The 19,437-nt window shown below is 43.6% G+C and overlaps 1 protein-coding gene across 3 annotated transcripts in view; it reads right to left on the reverse strand.

The window, feature by feature from the left end:
* ZNF407 (zinc finger protein 407) overlaps positions 1-13,504 on the reverse strand; it is a 457,064-nt gene extending 443,560 nt beyond the window's left edge. For 2 of the 3 annotated variants that reach the window (XM_030336740.1, XM_030336746.1), the window contains exon 1: positions 13,426-13,504. The gene's annotated coding sequence lies outside the window, so the exon portion shown is untranslated. The remainder of the gene's footprint in view (positions 1-13,425) is intronic. The other variant, XM_030336741.1, reaches the window with a different exon arrangement.
* Between the last annotated feature and the right edge of the window lie 5,933 nt (positions 13,505-19,437).

The raw sequence follows: 19,437 nt of genomic DNA on the forward strand, positions 1-19,437 counted from the left end.
TATAAAGCTCCTTAAAAATGACAAAGATCACTTTCTTAGACTGGAAAAAAACCCTTACTAAAGTTCCCATAAAGCAGTTCCCATAAAGACTCCCAGGAATCCAAAAAGCTTCACCTCCATCTGAGGGTCAACTGCAAACCAAACCCTTCCCAGTGCAGCTGTGTCTCTGTAGTAAAAAGTTTTAACTCCTTTGCCATTAGGAAGAAACAAAAACAAAAACCCATTTGTTGGCATCTTTCTGTCAATTCCTGTCCACGGCTGTTCCCACAGCAGCCTTAAAAAAGTCCTGGGAGGCACCAACGCAAACAGAATGTCCTACGTCAGAGGGGTGTGAGGGCATTTTTCCTACTGCTGGCAAAGCTGGTCAACGTGTGTTCAATCTTTTAAAATTCCAATGGCATCAACCAGCTCCCTGCAAAAGAAAAACGTTTCCTCGTGTCCCAAGCAAACGGATGCAAGCTGGCACACACATGAGAGTTCACCGGCAAAGGCATGACGTGAAGAGGCACACGGTGAGGACATGTGGCTAAGACGCGTCACGAGACTAATGTCCTTCTGTCTGGTCAGCACCGCTTCCATGTTCTGTCCTCGGACACCTGAGCTCTGACTGAGGCATCTGGTCTGATGCTCTGCGACCAGGGGCCACACGCAATCGTACGTACTTGTGGATTCCTTCCTTACCCTGAAGGCTCTCTGCAGATTTCTAGCGATTCAGTATGCGGTACTATCGTTTTTCTGGATCTTGTCTTAGCTCTCACCTAGCAAAACTGCCTTTCCGTTTTCAAGTCTCCCTCTGAATCCTCCTTTGACTTCCATGTTGCTCCTTTCACTAAACCTCTGTGTCTCTTACGCCTCACTCTCAACTACTTACTATAAATGAGGGAAGGTTAAATAATCCCCAAACTTTATTTAAATGATTGTTCTTGGACTACTTTAACATATCTCTTTTGTTTTACCTGATGTGGTACAAATTATGAAAAGAAACTCATTTGAAATTCTGTCACCTTTCCTTTATTTTTCTTGCCTGCTTTTATCTATCCCACCTACTGATATGGGTGTTGATGAATTCAAAAAATAAAAAATAAAATAGGGGTAAAGGAAGCCAGGAGAGGAAACAGGACTATATACAAAGCTAGACTCTTCAGAAAGAAAACCAAAAAGACTAAGTTTCAGTTTACTCAATGTCTACCGTGCGAGAGACTCATCTACAGAATTCTCGAACACTTTAAATAAGAAGCTCCCTTTTAACCTTAAAAAACAGATATTCAGAACAAACTTAAAGTATGAATTTGCACACCAGGAGACAAACTTATTGAAGAGGCTAAAAGTTAAATGATGTAAAAGTCCAATGTCGTCAGTAAATTCTAGAACTTTAAAACCACCTGAGAGGGGAGTGAAGAGGCGCTTGGGCACCTCCTCAGCTGCGAAGGACGAAGGACGACGCAGAGGCGTCCCTTCCAGCAAGCACCGCCCCCTGCTGACAAAAGGTGCCCGCGGGTGGCACCTTACCTATGCTCAGGTGAACACAAGAGGAGGGGCAGCCAGAAGACGAGGGAGATGTGAATCCTGTCCCCACTGCCCTTCTTTCCTCGCAGACCGGAAACAACTTAAATCTGTAATCTAACGGTGCTTCTTCTCAGCCCCTTCCAAGGCTTCTTACCCCCATATGCCCTCGGGTTGGGGGGTTACCATCACGTTCCTTCTCCACCCAAGTATCGGTGTCTTCCGGGACCTCGCCTTCCTTTCTGCAGGCCCTGTGGCCACTAACTCTAGAAGACTATGCCTCACCCTGTTTGCGGACGGTTGAGACACACTGTTCTCCTTATCCCTCGGTGACAAGCAACAGGCGCAGACTTAAGCAAACAGAATACTGACCTTCTCAATAGGAAAATGCTGCAGCCAAAGCCCCGTGAGACGTCGTGTGTCTGCTAGTTTCCATGTGACCTCACTTACTCCTGTTCAAATCTTATGGATGTAGCACCGAAGTTACTAAAAAATCGTATTTCTCACGTGAACAGTATTTCCCAAATGTGACAGAAATATCACTAATGGCACTGTAAAATAAAGTCATATACCACAAGTGAGGATTTTTAAATAAGTTATGTATTATTCAAATGTGTACAGGAAGAAAACAGGACCACCCTAGGACTCCGCATGTATTAACACATTGCTTCTTATGACAAGGCCAAGTTAAAAAACAAGATGAGATTAAAATACAAGCCCAGGTGAGATAAAATATAGCAAAAACAGTGAGGAAGTAGCAAATGACTTAACACTAGAAAAACTGCATCACACCATATTCATTTACTAACGTTTTAATCACATAAATTCTAAGAAATCAATAAAAATGGTAAGAGTAGGGGCGCCTGGGTGACTCAATCAGTCGCACATTCGACTCTTCACTTCGGCTCCGGTCACGATCCCAGGGTTGTGGGACTGAGCCCCTCGTCAGACTCCACACTGAACGTGGAGCCTGCTTGGGATTCTGGCTCCTCCACTCCTCCCCTCCCCCACGTACGCACATGCGCGTGCTCTCTCTCTCAAAAAAAAAAAAAAAAAAAAAAGAAGAAGAAAAAGTTAAGAATTCTCGGCTCCCAGTTCATTTTTAAACAAGAATGCTCTGACAATCAGTCCCTTCCTGTCACTGACAACCTTCCAGGTCCTTGTCATCGTCTTCATTTACTAACGTTCACATGTGGGTAGCCTCCTTCAGATCAAACCTCTATGAAAATACTCTGGTCTGATAAGATGCCCTAACTCTGTACTATCACGTTTCTACATTGTAGGGTTAGAGAACAGAATTCCGTGGGAAGGAAAACCAGTTCTCTGCATATGCCTTCTTGATTTGGACATCGCAGCTAGACCCAAACCAACATGAACCCAATGCCCTGACACCTTAACTTCTACAAGAAGTGGGCTTTAGAATGGGTCACATGCAGATACGGAAGTGTGTATCTTGCTCCTGTAAACTTCCGAGGCCAGTGTCCCTGGGCTGCAGGCAGTCAGCTCCAGGCTGATTCCAGAATCCTGGCTCCCTCCGTGGTCAAGGCCGGCCTTCGAGCTTCCTCACGCCCTGAGTTTGGCTGGCAGAAGCGAACACGCTTGAACAAGGCAGCACGCTTGCTTCTTCGAACCCTGACTTCAAGGCAGCACCCACCACTGGACTCACACTTGCGTGGCTGGCAGGGAGTCTGAAGAGTGTGACCGGAACCACACAGCTCTCTCTGAGCAAAGAGAACGGACTTGGGGGGGGGGGGGGGGCAGCCAGTCCCTCCCTGTCCCACACGCCAATCCAAAAATTATCATACTGCTGAGCATCTGACCATTGAGGAAGGCTTTCAGTCTACAAGACTTACAAAACCCTGAGACATACAGCTATCCCTGAAGAGCACGCCCGCGGCTATTACTTCCACACATGAAAACCAAGGGAATGACAGACAGGATCAATCACCTACAAATTCACCCAATCATCAAAGTTTGAACTCTTGGTCTTACCGACAGAGAGACACTGATTAAGAAGTCTGGAGTGAGGACAAAAGTCTGCGGTTTTAAAGAGCTCCCTGAGTGATTCTGATGAGCCAGATTTGAGACCTACTGGATTAAAGTCCCTCCTACCTTCAAAAAGCGAATACAGACTTCGCATGTATCTACAAGACCTGGAGCTGAGGTGCAGGGGAGGAAAGAGAGGGGAGAGAGAAAGCTGAGCCAGGAAGGAAAGCAAACGTGCTGCACTAAACGGGCCATCCCACAGAGACCCCCAAATCATTTGCCTACATCATCATCCGCCATGAAGAACTGCAGTGAGGGGAGCCTGGGTGGCTCCGTCAGTTGAGCACTGCACTCTTCGTTTTGGCTCGGGTCATGATCCCAGGGCTGTGGGATCAAGCCCTGCGTCAGGCTCTGCACTGAACGTGGAGCCTGCCTGGGATTCTGTCTCTCCCTCTCTCAAAAAAAAAAAAAAAAAAAAATTACTCTGAATGTCACTTTTAACAAACACTGCCTCAACCTATACCTATACCCTGAAAGCCTAGGGTATTAAACACCACCTATGTGGAAAATCACATAATGGACCCAGACGATTCTTCATGAAAACCATTTGATCTCATTTTTTGAAACACAATAATTTCTACTAGCTCTCCTTAATGATCTAAATTTTCTAAGCTATTTTTAAAAGTACATTACCACCTTAGTTTAAAATCTAATGGCTTTATAATTATATGCACTCTTATAACTATGAGTCCTCGTTTTATAATAACTGATCCAATAATTATATATCAAATTCTGATCCATAATTTACAATCAGCAGGATTCATATGTGAATTATACACTTCAGAAGAAGTAGCTTATTGCTTCTTCTAGGTTTAAAACACAAAGTTTCCATGTATTTAGCAGCTGACAAGAATGCTGGACTTTGGTTAAATTAGATGATTGCACTGATATAACTCTAACTGTGTTAAACAATGTTTCTTCCCAACTACACTTCTTATTACCCTACTTGCATTTATTTAGTACTATCTGGGACTTTGTTGCGGGTTTTTTTTTTTTTTTTTCAGGGAAGAAAACAGCACAGCATGTGAGAGAAAATAAAAGATTAGTATGAACATGAAACACCGTGAAAAGCACCAAGAATTAAGACTGAGATTATGTATCTTCAGCAAAATGCAGCAGGACTAGAAAAGCTGAAGTATCTAAAATCTGTTTTAAGAAGCCCGTGTTCTACATTTGCCCATAAGGGATCTCTGACAAGCAGTACATGTGTCTGAAATGCAGACATTCCAACTATGGAAGGACTCTCATGGGCTGTCAACTTCTGAGTGAGGGGCTGACGCTGCTAGAAAGTATGACATTACATAATTACAAATGTTTGACAGTTCTCCTGGTTTAGACAGGAGACTAAGGAGACTTTGTTATCAAACAAAATTAGTCGTGCTATTTGGTTCCACGGGACATGTCATTTGACATAGGGCTTCTAGAACCACATTTTTGTTTTCCCTATACTTGTTCATTTCAAGGAGTGACTGTCATACCATGATGGCTTTAAATAAGGTTTTCAGTATAAGCGATGTTTAAGAAAAAGTCCTCATAATATAGGATAAGTATGACAGTCAAAAAAATTATCAAAGGTTAAAAAAAAAAAAAAAAAAAAAAAAAACAGGCAAAGGTAGATTTCCCCAAAGCTCCCTTTTTAGCAACCAATTACCCAAGCAAAAAAGTATGATTTTCTGAACCCTATGGCATAATACCACTTTCTAATGAACTGGAAGACGCAATCCCTAGAACTAACACAGAGTACAATTACTTTTTCTGCTTTAGGGACTTGCCATCTGCTAATGATAAAGTCACGTACACTGGTTTAAAAACAAAGCTAAGATAAAGTTAACTTTGCAAATGGGGTAAACAGCCCCTTTAAGGGTCTCCTACACCCCCACTCAGACTTTTCCTTTTTCTCTCGTGACCCCAACACTCTCAGTCCTGACTCTTTTTGTCGGGTTGTCTTCAGCTCTGCCCTTCTCGGACAGGGTGTTTCAGAGTCAGACAGCTGGGTGCCCAGAGCCACCTCCCCTCCTCTCCAGGAGTGATCCTGACCCCCAAGGATTCGCTGTGATGCTCAGTCCTCAGTTAACAGAGTATATGCTCAGCACACAATGTGCTTAGCACCGAGTAAGCGCTCAGCAAGCATTACCAATCGTTATCATTGAGACTAATTTCCTTTTTCAAATCTCTACTCATGAAAGTACTTTTCTATCCTAACCCTGCAAAAGTACATCTTTACCACAATCACTCCATCATATCTTTTTCATACAAAGTCCCTGTGTAGACAGACTTTGCAAAAAGAGGGAACAAAAACCATAGATGTTTGTGTTTTAAATATTTAGCAGCTACAGGGGCGCCTGGGTGGCTCAGTCAGTTAAGCATCTGACTTCAGTTCAGGTCATGATCTCACGGTCCGTGAGTCCAAGCTCCACGTCGGGCTCTGTGCTGACAGCTCAGAGCCTAGAATCTGCTTCGGATTCTGTGTCTCCCTCTCTCTCTGCCCCTCCCCCACTCGTTTGTTCTCTGTTTCTCTCTCTCAAAACTAAACGTTAAAAAAATTTAGTATTTGGTAGATACAAAAAATAATTTTAATATATGCAAGGTATTAAGCACAATGAAACAAAGCCCTTGGTACAGATCACAGCCTAAGAAAATGAAATTATGTATCTTTTAAGCCCCTCTTGGTGCCCCATCACCTTCCCTCTTCTTACAGAGCTGAGCGCTAATGTGGACTTAGCATTTGTAATGTACATGTTTTCTGTATTACTTTACTAAATCTGTACCTCTAACAGTCTGCAATTTTGCTTTGCACATTTCTAAACTTACAAGAAAAAAAAAGGAAAAAAATACGGTATGGAAGTATTCTGCTGGAAGTGTCTTCTCTTCCCCCCAGTGACATTCCTGACACTAAGCCCTGGCGATGCATGCATGTATCTAAGACCCATTCACTCCCAGCACTGCATAGTCCTTCACTGTGGAAATGTAACAGAATTTAACCACTCTCCCGTGAGGGACGCTGGTCCAGCTTTTTCCGCTGACTGGCACAACTGCAGGCGTGCTTTTCCGTGCTGCCCAGCACGCAGGTACATGACTTTCTCCAGGGCAGTGGGCTGCCAACTTGAGCATGCGCTCAGTCACCCGAAGAGCTTGTTAAGCTGGCGCATCCCCAAAGTCGGATTCAGTAGGTCTAGGGTGAGGCCCCAATCTGCCTACCAAGTTCCCGTGACATACCAGGAACACAATTTAGAAGCACTGCACTGGGATAAAGACCCAGGAATGGAATTCCTGGGTCAAAGGGCACATGCATCTCTAACTTTACTAGAAAACCCCAAAGTTATTGTATCAATTCACACTCCCACCGGTTGTGCGTAAGCACTCCAGTTGTTCCTTACCTCCCAAACAACAGACATTGCCAGATTTGCACGTGGCTGCCAACCTAATGTGGATGAAACTATACACCATTTTGGTCTTAATTTGCCCCTCCCTAGCTACTAATCAAGTTGAAAACCTCTGCATTGGGTTTCCTCTTTTGGGGATGCCAACGGGGGCCTTTGCTCATTTTTCTACTGTTATTACTGATTTGCTGATACTAATCTTTTTATCAGTAACCTGTACTGAACATAACTATTGTCACTTGTGACTTGTCTGTTCACTTTCTTGATGGCTTATTTTAATAAACACAAGTTGTCAATATTAATATTGTCAAACATTCCCCATCCTCTACGCTTTGCACCTTCTGTGATTTTTAGAATGTCTTCCCTATATCAGAGTCATACAACTGTTGTCCTACCTTCTCTTCTCCAAGTTTCACAGTTTTGCCTTCTGTATTTAAGGCTTTAATTGACCTGTAGCTGATTTTTGTGAATAATGTGATTTAGAAATGTATCCCACTCTTAGGAAGTTTCCTGTTTGGTAAAGGCCAACAGACACAGCCAACTATAACCTTCAGGAGGATACAAGAAGTGCCTCAAGTGAAATACTGATTAGGTGTTAACACTCCTCCACTGGGTTTATTCTGCTCTCTCGCTGACGCAAACAAAAATCTGAAAATACGGAAAGTTATTAGCAAATTAGACTATGATCCTGAACCCACCACACTGCAGGAACAATCTTTAAAAATCTCAAAAGAACTCAATGTAGTCTCTTTCTAAAAATATGAGAATTAAGCATTGTTGAAAAAGTGTAAGAAAATTGTCATTCTCAATAGTACTGGTTGGGATATAAATCTATACACTTTCTAGAGCGTAATTTTGCGCTCACTCACTCGCTCGCTCTCTCTCTACACACGCACACACCCTATATATATGTGCGTTTATATATACATAGCCTTACAATAGGTGTCTTCTTTAGGCTATCAATGACTCTCTACAGAATTTATTTAAGGAAATAACTGGACAAAGTACATATTTAAGGATATTTACCATGAAGCTCTTTATAATACAACACTTATAAACAAACTAATATCAAATGATGCAAGATGAGCTAAAGAGGCTGCTGTGGTATGTCCACATCCTGGAACGCTGCAGATTACACAGCTGTGTCAATGTGAAAAGTTATCCGCAATACTCTGGTAACTCACAAGAGCAGTTAACAAAATGCACATATAAATATTCGTTTATTCATAAATATTTCTCAAGTACCTTGGGGGGGGCGGGGCGGTGTAACCCGTCCAGCATCTCACCGTGGCACACAAAGAGAACACATGCGCCTGGCTCCACAGACCAGCCAGTGCTGGTGAGGAGAGCACACTTAGAGCAAATGCCTTGTGATGAATGAAGTGCATCTGTCTTCTACAAAAAGACTCTAGGGAGAATTTTAAGAAATGCAGTGTCATTACAGAAAGTCACACACTGGAAAACAAATGTGAGACACTGCAGAACCACAGCAAAAGAGTTGGGACAAACAGCTTCCACTCCTGCCAATTCAAAACTGAGATTGACCAAGATCAAGTACCAGTTCTTGAGCAAATAACCATTCTTCCAAGAGCCTACACTTTTCCCTTATCCTGTTATGTTTGTGTCTAAGCCTCTCATGATAAGAAACATCTCACAACTGGGGATAGGCTCAAAGGATTCTGACATTATATGTTCATTCCTTTTAATCTGCTGCACCAAAAATCGGTAAAGTTATGAAACTCATTAATTACAAAGGGAAATTTTTTTAATTTAGAGCACAGATATCACACACTACCCCAACCAAGAAATCAAAATTAACACTCATCAGTAGCAAGACGTATCTATATCACGTATGTCCCAATATAAGACTGAGCAGGGCACAACTTCTCCACTGTGGTATTCCTGCCAAAATGCTTAACCCTCAATTTAATCATGAAAGGACATCAGACAAATCCAAACTGAGGGACATTCTACAAAATAACTGATCAGCACTCTTCAAATGTATAAAGGTAATGAAAAATAAAGAAACCCAAAAGGAACTGTCACATTCTGGAAGAGACTAAAGAGACAGAATACCTTAATGCAACGTGGGACACTGGATTGGATCCTGGACCAGAAAAAGGACATCCGTGGTGAAACTCAAATAATAATGTTATCATGTGTCTGGTTTTCATAACTGCACCATGGATGCATAAGATGTTAACGAGGGGATGTTGGTTGAAAGTCTACAGGAACTCTTTGAACTATTTTTGCAATTTTTTTATAATTCTAAAGTTATTTCAAAGTATAAAGTGTTAACAAATCATTGCAACTGAATACTACAAAGGTATGAGAGGGATCACTGATTAAATGTAACATAAAGATAGGCTACATCCTCCAAAATTGTGCTAAAACAATCCCAGTAATTCCAAATAAGGCCTAAATTGGAATGAAATGTAATTATTTCATAAAAGCTTATAGCTGGGATAATGTAGTGAGTACAGTAACTTTCCTAGGGAACTGAAATCTCTCCAGATAAATGACCTACTTTATTTTCTCCCTTAATGTTTGTTTAATTCAACTTTCATTCATGGGCATGTAACTGTGCTAGAGCCTGATAAGATTTTGATATATAAGAAATGAACATTTTAGAACACTACAGAGAAAAGCATTGAGTAACAAAACTGGAAGTAATTTTTCAATCCTACACAATCTAGCAATTAATCCTGACACCCTTTTTAGTGCAAATGTTGTGAAGAGGGAGGGCCCTCACACTTCACATATATTCCCTTCAGCAGTAAGTGGTTTTGACCTCTAGAGTTAAGTCCAAAAATTATCCCTGAAAATGTCAAAATGACTCTCTGAGAAATGCCATATTTCTAGTCCTTTTTTTTCCCCCATTTAATCACTATGGTTTTGGTGCATTGCTGTTTATAGCACAAAATTAAGGAACCTGACTCTCTGAGTACCAGGGAAAAGATTATACTGGCATAAACCCACGGAGTTTACTTAGTCTCTTCTTGTAAGAGATCAAAGGCAACATCATAGAAGACCAGGGTTCCCAAAGTGTGACCCCAGAGCCCAGGAGGAATTTGTCACAATGCAAATTATCAGCCCCAATCCAGACCTGCCAAATCAGAGCCTCCAGGTGGGATGCTCAGCGCGTTTTTTCACAAAGCTCCCCAAGTGGCTCTGATGCACCCTAAGTTTGAGAACCAATGATGGAAGCAGAAAGACTAGCCTGTAAATCAGGAAGCCTGACTCTAATCCCTGTTCTCTCACTAATCTCTGAGAAAGATTACTCAGCCTCTGTGGGGGCTCAGCCTCCTTACAAAACAAGGAGGGAACTGGAACAGATCACTGCCACAGTCCTTACACCCAGATTTGATCAATCTAGGAAAATATTCATTCCTCTAAAGCCTAAAACGAAAAGACCACCACAGCATTTCACCACCTCTTTTTCATTAGAAAGAAACAGTGAAAATGTCTTCTTTTCCTCAACTGGTCTCTGAACCGTATCTATCTAAAATAATTTATTTAGATAAAATTACATTTGCATTAACCAAAGCTACGGAAATGCTGATTCTAAGGTTTCGTATTTAGTTCTATGTCAGGTGTGTGTAGGAGGAATCCCACATAATGACAATGTCTCTAGGAAACCCATCTACTGTAGACTGAATTACGTCCTGCATAATTCATATGTTGAATCCCTAATCCCCAATGTGATGGTGTGGCCTTTGAGAGGTAATTTAATTGAAATGAGTTCATGAGGGTAGGGTCTCCAAAAGGAATCAAGAGCAGGGCACCTGGGTGGCTCAGTTGGTTGAGCATCCGACTCTTGATCTAGGCTCAGGTCATGATCTCACGGTTCACGGGTTTGAGCCCCATGTCAGGCTCCGTATTGACATCACAGAGTTGGCACAGGATCCTCTCTCTCCCACTCTCTCTGCCCCTCCCCTGCTTGTGCATGAGCGCTCTCTCAAAATAAATAAACTTTAAAAAAGAAAATCTGTTTAAAAAAAAAAGGAAAGAAGAGAGACTAGAGTTCTCTCGCTCTCTGCCATGTGAGAACACACCAAGAAAGTTGCCTTCTGTAAGCCAAGAAGAGTCCTCATCAGGAACCAGCATCACGATCCTGGGTAGAGCTGCGAGGCGTAAATGTCTGTGGCTTCAGTCCCCCAGGCTATCATATTTTGCTACAGCAGCCAAGCTATGACACTCACTCAAATGTCTGGCGTGGGATCTCACGCACCAGGTTATAGTTCAGAGCAACTGTGTCCCTGTCTGTGCATAAAGAACATGTGGGATCTGGGGCACCTGGGTGGCTGTCGGTTAAGCGTCCAACTTTGGCTCAGGTCATGATCTCGTAGTTTGCTGGTTTGAGCCCCACAGGAGGCTCTCTGCTCACAGCTTGGAGCCTAGAGCCAGCAGACTCTGTGTGTGTATGTGTGTGTCTCTCTCTGCCCCACTCCCACTTGTGCTCCCTCTCAAAAATAAAAATAAAAAAAAATTAAAAAAAAAAAGAACACTTGTGATCAGACAAGAAGTATTTAATAAGTTTGAAAACAAAGAATTTTAAAATTTATAGGTCTAGACATTTTCACTGCTGCATAAGAAACACAGTTTAATTTCTTATCCTACTCATGGATTTATGAAGTGGGATTCTTCTCACAACTGTGATACCTGTGACCCCCATGATACCAACCTCTTCTTTGAAATATAGGAAAGAGGAGGAAGAGACTCTGTTTTATGAAGGTTAGAGAATTCTCCCCTAACAACACAAACCTATTAGAGTCAATGTTGGGACAAATGTCCCATGGAGCAAGTGAATACCTACTAATCCTCGAGACCTAACTCACTGTAAGCTGCAAGCTCTGACCCCTCCCTGGCAGGCAGGTACAATCAGACCATTTGCTCTATGCTCCCATATCTCCATGTTAGCAGTCGGCAAAAGGCACTGTATTTGTTTCTGTTGTCTCCCCAATCAGATCCTGAAACCCTCCGAGGCAGTGTATTATAACTCCAGCACCTAGAGCAGTGTCTGGAAAAAAGCAGGAACCAGTATTGGCTGAGGGGAAGCCACTTTACTGAATACCAGTGGAACTCTCTATCCCGTCTTACGGGTTTTCTGTACATCTGAAATTATGCCAAAATAAGGTTTTTAAAAAAGACACCAGTAGCAACTGTTTTCAGCAATAATCACACTTGCCTTACCAAATGTGCGAGAAGACATCAGCTACTGGAGAGCCAACGGGAGTTCCTAATCTCGAGTGTGACAAACTTGAGAAAGAACGACTACCAAACACCCGAGATTTGAATTCTGACGTTAACTTTGGTCACATTATTTAATCTGGCTTTTAACTGGTAGTTAACAAAGGGAATAACAATTGCTACTCTAGAAGACTGCGGTGCTAAGCGAAGTTTATAGAGTATACATCAAATAAGCTCTCCTAATGATGTTCTCATCAATACGTATTAGTGCTCTTCCCTTTACGGGTGTTCCAACTGGACTCACCCTTCACCGCAAAACAGGTGCATGCTGTAACTAATTCCACCAGCACTGGCCGTAAGGTTGTAACTCAGTCGCCATTAGGGTTATGATTATCTATAAAATAAAGAAATCCTACACGTGTGTCAATGGATGCCAACCTTGCCAAGATGCCCTTCGCGTTCCTGAACTCCCCCAAGAAGTAAAAGGGCTACTCAAACTCAACACAACCGACAGGGGTCAGCAGCTCCAGGACCCACCTCCACCAGACTAATCTCCAGAAAGCGGGCAAGCGCACTTAGGACGTGCTCTATGGCTAAGAAGAGGTGGGAATCTACCGGGGCAAAAGCCACTGCTGCAGACATTGGTGCGCCGCAGCCCCGGGTCCCCCCGCCCCGGTGCTGAGAGCGGCTGAACCTGGGGGGCCTGGACCCTCCACCTGCACTCGCTCAGCACTCGGTCGCCAGCGTCAGGGGCCGCCGATCGCACCAGCGTCCTTAACGGAAGGAGGCGCGGGTGGCAGCGGCGCCTCCAGTGCCTCTGGGGGGTGACCGGCGGTGGGCGGGCGGCGGAGGAAACCACGGCCGGGACTAGAGACCCACACCTCCGCAGCTCCGCGCCGGGGCAGCTGTTTCACCCGGAGAGAGCCGGGCGGTAAGGAACGCCCCGCTGCGTGCAAGGCTGCTGACAGCCAGCCCCGCGGGGAAGCCGGAGCCCCGCTGGCCGCGCGAGCCCGGCCGCAGGCTGCCGCGCAGCGAGCGGGGGAGGGCGGGAGCGGAGGCCGGGCGGCGGCCGGGCCGCGGGCAGCGGGCGTGTGCCGGGCGAGGCTGGGCGGCGTCGGGAGGGACCGGCGAGCGGGGAGGGGCGGAGGCGGGGGGAGGGGGGAGGAGGAAGAGCGAAGGGCTCTGGCGGGGCTCCCGGCGCCCGGCCGCCCGGGCCCGGGCCCTCAAGCCACCGCCCCCAGGCCCCGCGCTGACGCTGGACGGTCCCCGCCTCCAAACCCCCCGCCCCGGCCAGAGAATAACTTACCTGTTTGCCGACGGGATCGCTCCTGCTCGCCCCTCTGACTGACTCCTCCGGCTCACCGTCTTCCCTCTGGGAGGAAGAGGAGGGACTTCCTGTCTGTCCTTTGAGCGACTTCCGGCGGTTCCCAGGTCGACTCCGTCGTGGACCGAGCGCCGAACACCACGTCCAAAAAACAGAATCTCGGACCTGGTTTAGTGAAACCCACACCGGGTTCCCTGTTTCTGCCCCGAGTGGCCCGCAGAGCCCCTGTGCCGCCTTGTTTTCAGTCCATCAGCTCTTACCGGAAGCCACTGAGAAATGAGGCCGGAAGTCCCGCCCTTCCCCTCAGAGAGGAAGACGGAAGGCCCACGGAGTCAATCTAAACCAGGGGAGATGCGTGTCAGGCTGGAAAGCTAGTGCTGTCCGAGCAGGAGGGCCCCCACCCCTTGGGATTTCCAAAGGGTCCCGGAGCGGGCGCCTCCCTGGCGGTCCTGGCTCCTCCCTACCCCCTTACTCCCCACTCCGCCCCGGCGCCCGAAGGCCATGAAGTGCCCTGAGGGCGGCGCGGGAGAAGGATGCGGCCTGGGCCTTGCAGGGACCGCAGAGGCCTGCGCCGGCCGGCGACCAGCGGCTGGCTATCCCCGGCCTGGACGGGGCGGCGGGCGCCCGGCGCCTCTGAGCCCTCATCCGAAAGGGCGAGGGTTTTGTGCTATGGCAGGCGCCTGCGCAGCTCCAGAGTGCGAGGAGACCCACTCGGGTGATTCCAGCAAGGGACCCTCGGAGTCCAGGCCCTGGGAAGCCTCGAACCGAATCCTGACCCTAGCAGGGAGGCAGGGAAGCCGCAGGTGGTGGTTCGCCGGTTTGGCTGTAAAAGCTGCGAAGTACTCGGTGTTTAAAACGTCCCCGTACGGGCTGATTTCGTAAATGTTAACGGCAGGGCCCAAGGCAGGAGCCTACCCGGACCTACACTTCACAACCTTTTCTTTGGAAACCCAAAGTCTAGCAAGGAAAACCACAGCTTGAAAAGTTCTGTGACAGACACCCCGTCTGGGGTCAGGTTGGCTAGGAAAATATGTGAAATAATCGGTTTGTATTTATAAAGATAATTTTAGGCAAACGGGATTTTAAAATTATTGCCTTACGGTAATAGTGCTAAGGCTTTCTAAAACAAATCATCTCTCAAGGTCAAGTCCACGCAATTATTTTTTAAAAAATGCAACTATTCAGGTGATGACAACTTTTCATATTTGTTTAGAATAATTTTCATCGGTGGTATCTGATCAAATTCCCATTGGAATCCATGTGAGTTCTCACGTCTGTGTTTCACAGCAGGTAGGATAATGCAGGTTGAAATAGTCAAATAACCATTCCAAGATCTGGCCACTAGTAAAGGTGGGATTCAGCTTTGAACTCCAGTCAGCCTTTTCCAGCCTACCATGCCGACTCCGTTTAGTAATAATGCATTAAAAGTTCCAGAGAAATACATGGAAAACAATTAGAACAGGTGGCTAGCCTGTCAATGTTATGTTTGTGCCATTAACCAACATTTACAGGTGAAAACAATGAAAATATTACTGGTAAAAGATAAGTAAAAAGCTAGATTCTGTCTCCAAAGAGTTCACGTGAAAATTACTTAGAATTTACTTGAAAATGTAGTACCTGTTAATATAACCTTCTAAATATCTGTTTTGACAGTGTTAGTCTTGTATGACATGGTCACAGGTCTCTGAATGGTAGCAGTAGTGCAGTTCTCCATATGGATTAGGCATCCTTTTGGGTCTTTGGGTGATTGGTCTTGCTACCTTTCTTACCTGGGAGATATAGTTAATGTGTTATCTTTCACCCTTGAGCATTGAAATAAAATCTGAGTTCATCTTCAGTTTCATCCATTATGTTGCTGAAACCGGACTTTTACATCATAAAGTGACCTTGAGAAAGTCAGTTGGACCTCATTTTCCTCGTGGAAATTTTTGATGATGTGTGTGTTTTCCCTAACTTAAAAAAAAAAAAAAAAAAAAGCAAGAATAATGGATTTTATTTCCTTCCTACAAGCTTATCATTCACACTCAACTAGAATTTGGAGAACATTTAATTTCTGACCTCATTTCTTTTTGCATTATAATGTCTGGTTTTCAGAGTTAGAAGTACAAAAAAATTCCCATGTCTCCTCCAACCAGATTCTGTAATTATCAGCATTTGTCATATTTGCTTCATTGGTTTATGCATATTTTGTTCAGAACCATTTGAAAATACATTGCGAACAAGATGCCCTTTTAACCTTACATGTCAGTGTACATGTGCTAAGAACATGGGTAGTCTCTGAGATAGCAATACAATTATCAAAATCAAGAAATTAATGCTGATACAATGCTCTTATCTAATAATCAGACCTTGGGGCGCCTGGGTGGCTCAGTTGGTTAAGCAGCCAACTTTGGCTCAGGTCATGATCTCTCAGGTTGTGGGTCCCGTGTCAGGCTCTGTGCTGACAGCTCAGAGCCTGGACCCGCTCCGGATCCTGTCTCCCTTTCTCTCTGCCCCTCCCCCATTCATTTAGAAGTGAGTATCTGTCTCTCAAAAATAAACATTAAAAAAAATAACCAGATCTTATTCATATTTTTGCACCTATTTTTTATTGTCCTCCTGCATTATATAATTTAAGGGATTTGCAAAAGGTTACAGATGAATTGCCAGAATGGATAAAAAAGAATATCTTAGCCCCATGTGCTGCCCACAAGAAATGTTTATTAAAGATATCTTTCCATATCTTTTGGCCTCCATTTGTTTCTGGTGGAGCAGAGATCATTCAGAACTTTTCTTTTATGTTTCCCTATATGTAATTTGTCATTTTTCTCTGGCTACTTTCAAATTTTTCTCTTAATTTTTGGCTTTTAGCAGTTTGATTATGATGTGCCTAGCCCTGATTTTTCTTCATACTTAACCAGCTTGGTGTTTTCTGAGCTTTTAACATCTGTAAGTTTACCATGTTTGGAAAATTGGGGGGCATTATTTCTCCAAATATTTTTGTTCCCCATTGTCTTTTTCTCCTGAACTCCAATCAAATATATATACACGTCGACATTATATACAATTCACTGAGGCTTTGTCCTTTTTTGTTTTGTTTTCATTTTTTTTCTCTCAGTTCTTCAGATTAAATAATTTCTATTCATCTGTGTTCTATGTTCCCTTCTTCTGTTATCTCAAATCATCTGTTAAAACTGCTAATGATTTTATTTCAGATATTGCATCTTTTAGTTCTAAAACTTCTATTCAGTTGTCTCACCATTTCTATTTCTCTGATGAAATTTCCTATTTGTTTACTTATTAAAAGCATATTTTCTTTTATGTCTTTGAGCAAAGCTATAATAGCTGCTTTGACATTTTGTCTGCTAATTCCAATATATAAGTGATTTTGGGATTAAGCATCATTAATTTTCTTTTTTCTTCATTAGAGGTCATGTTTTCCTGTTTCTTAAATGTCTAGTAATTTTGAGTTGTATCCTAGACATTTAACTAATGTAGCTATTCTGAATTTAGTTACTTTCCTCTGAAGAGGTTGTTTGTGGTTGATAGAGTTTTAATAGGCAGTTAGTTATTCTGACTGTATTCATACTCCATACTTTGTCTCCCTTGTTGTGGTGGCAACTGAAATCTAATTCAGTTCCCTCAGCCTTAGCTGGGATGCTTTAATCTGCCTCACACAGGCTTAGTTCAGAGGTCATCTGGCAATTTAGGCAGAGTATGCAGAATTTGGTGTTTTTCCTTATGTGACTCTTCTTTCCAGAACCTCCCTCCTCTTATTGTGTCCTAATGTAGTAACCCTGGGCTCTGCCTTCTGGCTCCTCAAGTGAGTTTTAAATACAGTTTAGATGGCCTTGCTTATTCGATTCTAATTATTCAAAATTTGAAAGAAAGCATTGGTCATTTTTGGTGACTATTTTTGAAGATGAATTTAACAGTGACATTTAAAGTTCTAATTTCCTTTAAATTAACATGTACTTCCATTACTTTTAAATGCCTACCTACAATAACAGTAAGAATGTGCTATGAACACTTAACCACCCACACTAGAATTTTAAATCTACGTTCTCTTTGAATGCTGTTTTGGTGAATTTCAATGTGGGAGGTGAGATGATTTCAAACTTCACATTTTCTATCATAGTCGAAGGCATAATTTTTCTGACATCTTTTTTCATTCTGGATAAGAAATTATACAGCATAATGTTTTTAAATAAAATTTTTCCATGCAATGAGAACTTTTTTCTCTTCAATCTACTCAAGCTAAAAAAGCTTAGAAGCATTTATTTATCATAACTGTTAAGAAATTATAGTCATTACACCTACCATCTGTGCTCTTCCACATCATGCTGGAAAAGAAAGAATACATCACTTCGCTTCAGAAAATCTCCTGTATTTCTCTTTGCACTTCATCAATTGTTTGAGCCTTTGGATGGCTGAGCAAAATATAGAATATACCCAACCCAGCCTCTGCCTCCCAGAGCTTGCTTCCTATAGAGGAAAGTTCTTTACAGCGTAGTTAAGAGGAAGATGAGCTTTCTTGAGTGTTACAAGCTCCAGAAAATATAAAGTGGATGTTACAAAGTGAAAGTAAGTGAGAAACCAAATTGAATAGCATTATCTTCTTTTGTGAACCTCCTTCTTTTTCCACTTCTAAGAAATTTGTTGAGCACAGATTATGGGCCAGGCACTGTGCTTAGCGCAACTTCTCAGCTCAACTGGCTCATCAACCTGTGGGAACAGATCAGTGTTGCCCAATCTTGTAGTTGCTCAAGAGAAATTTGTGCGAATCAGTCCACTGATTCTGCAATGCTGGTGTCCAATTCAGAAATACTTAGGACACTGCAAAGGCCACATGAAACAGAGTGAATGGAGCCTTGAGCCACAGGTTGCTGTTTTGTGGCCTCTGAATTAAGGCATGATCCTTGTGAAGACACAAGTGCTGCCCAGCGGTATACATGTGAGCCATTATCAGTCACTGGCACCTCAGCATGACTTGTTGTATGTACTTTTCCCCAGTACTGGCTACTCCCAAGACAATTCCAACTAGGAAGAACATGAGAGGAAGAGGATAAAGACAGAAGTCCATGCAGGAGACAGCAAACCTACCAGAAGACACTCCAAAAATGCAACTGCAAAATTAAGAGGAAGATTTCAGCAAGCAATACTGAGCATTTTCTGTGTGCAGTGCACTCCACCGGGTCATGCACACTGCAGTGTGACACGTACGTGGAAGAGGACTGCCATTTAGGCAGAGAGATTGGGTGAGGGCTTCTGCCATAAGCAAGCTACACAGGATTTGGCTTTCAGGCCATTGGATGTGACAGTGGAAATGGAAGGAAGTGGTGGCTTTTGAATAATGGAGTCACCTGGTTTTGATATTGAATTGGATCTGAAATAGAAGTGTCAAAGAAGATTTAGGATTCCAATAGTCCGTGTACCAAGTCAGGGAACACTAGAGGTGAAACAGGTTTGGGAGGATGGGCAAGAGTTTCCGTTTTGGATGAGTCAAGTTTCAGATATGAAATCTGCAGGAAGATCAGGGGTCCAGTTCTCAGAAAAGGTGGCTGAGTAGAGCTGTGCTGGGAGTCCCAGGCATCGGGCTAACAGAGACTGACAAAAGGATGTAGTGGAGTGAGCATGTGGAGGGAGAAGAGGCCCACATCAAGTCTCTTGATGTGCCCTTGACCCACTGCCCCCCTCCAGCTGCAAGTGCAGGAAACGTGTCACCGACAAGGCTCTCGCACCATGCAACGCACACTCACACAGGTTTCCAGGCCAATACACTGAGTGATGTTACATTGCTCAGAAGTGCTTGAATTTACTTTACAGCCAGCTTTTGTTCATTGACTAATATGAATACCCTTTTAATAATATAAATTGGTGTCCTAAACCTCTTGCAATTAGTTCTTGGGAACTCTGCCAAATACATCAGGTAGGCCCTGCAAAATCCAAAACGTCACATGATTCAACATAATCTGGCAAGCATGAACCAAGCTTAACAATAAAGTGTATCAAACA

This window comes from Lynx canadensis, chromosome D3 (genome assembly GCF_007474595.2).
Source record: "Lynx canadensis isolate LIC74 chromosome D3, mLynCan4.pri.v2, whole genome shotgun sequence".
NCBI classification, from domain to species: domain Eukaryota; kingdom Metazoa; phylum Chordata; class Mammalia; order Carnivora; family Felidae; genus Lynx; species Lynx canadensis.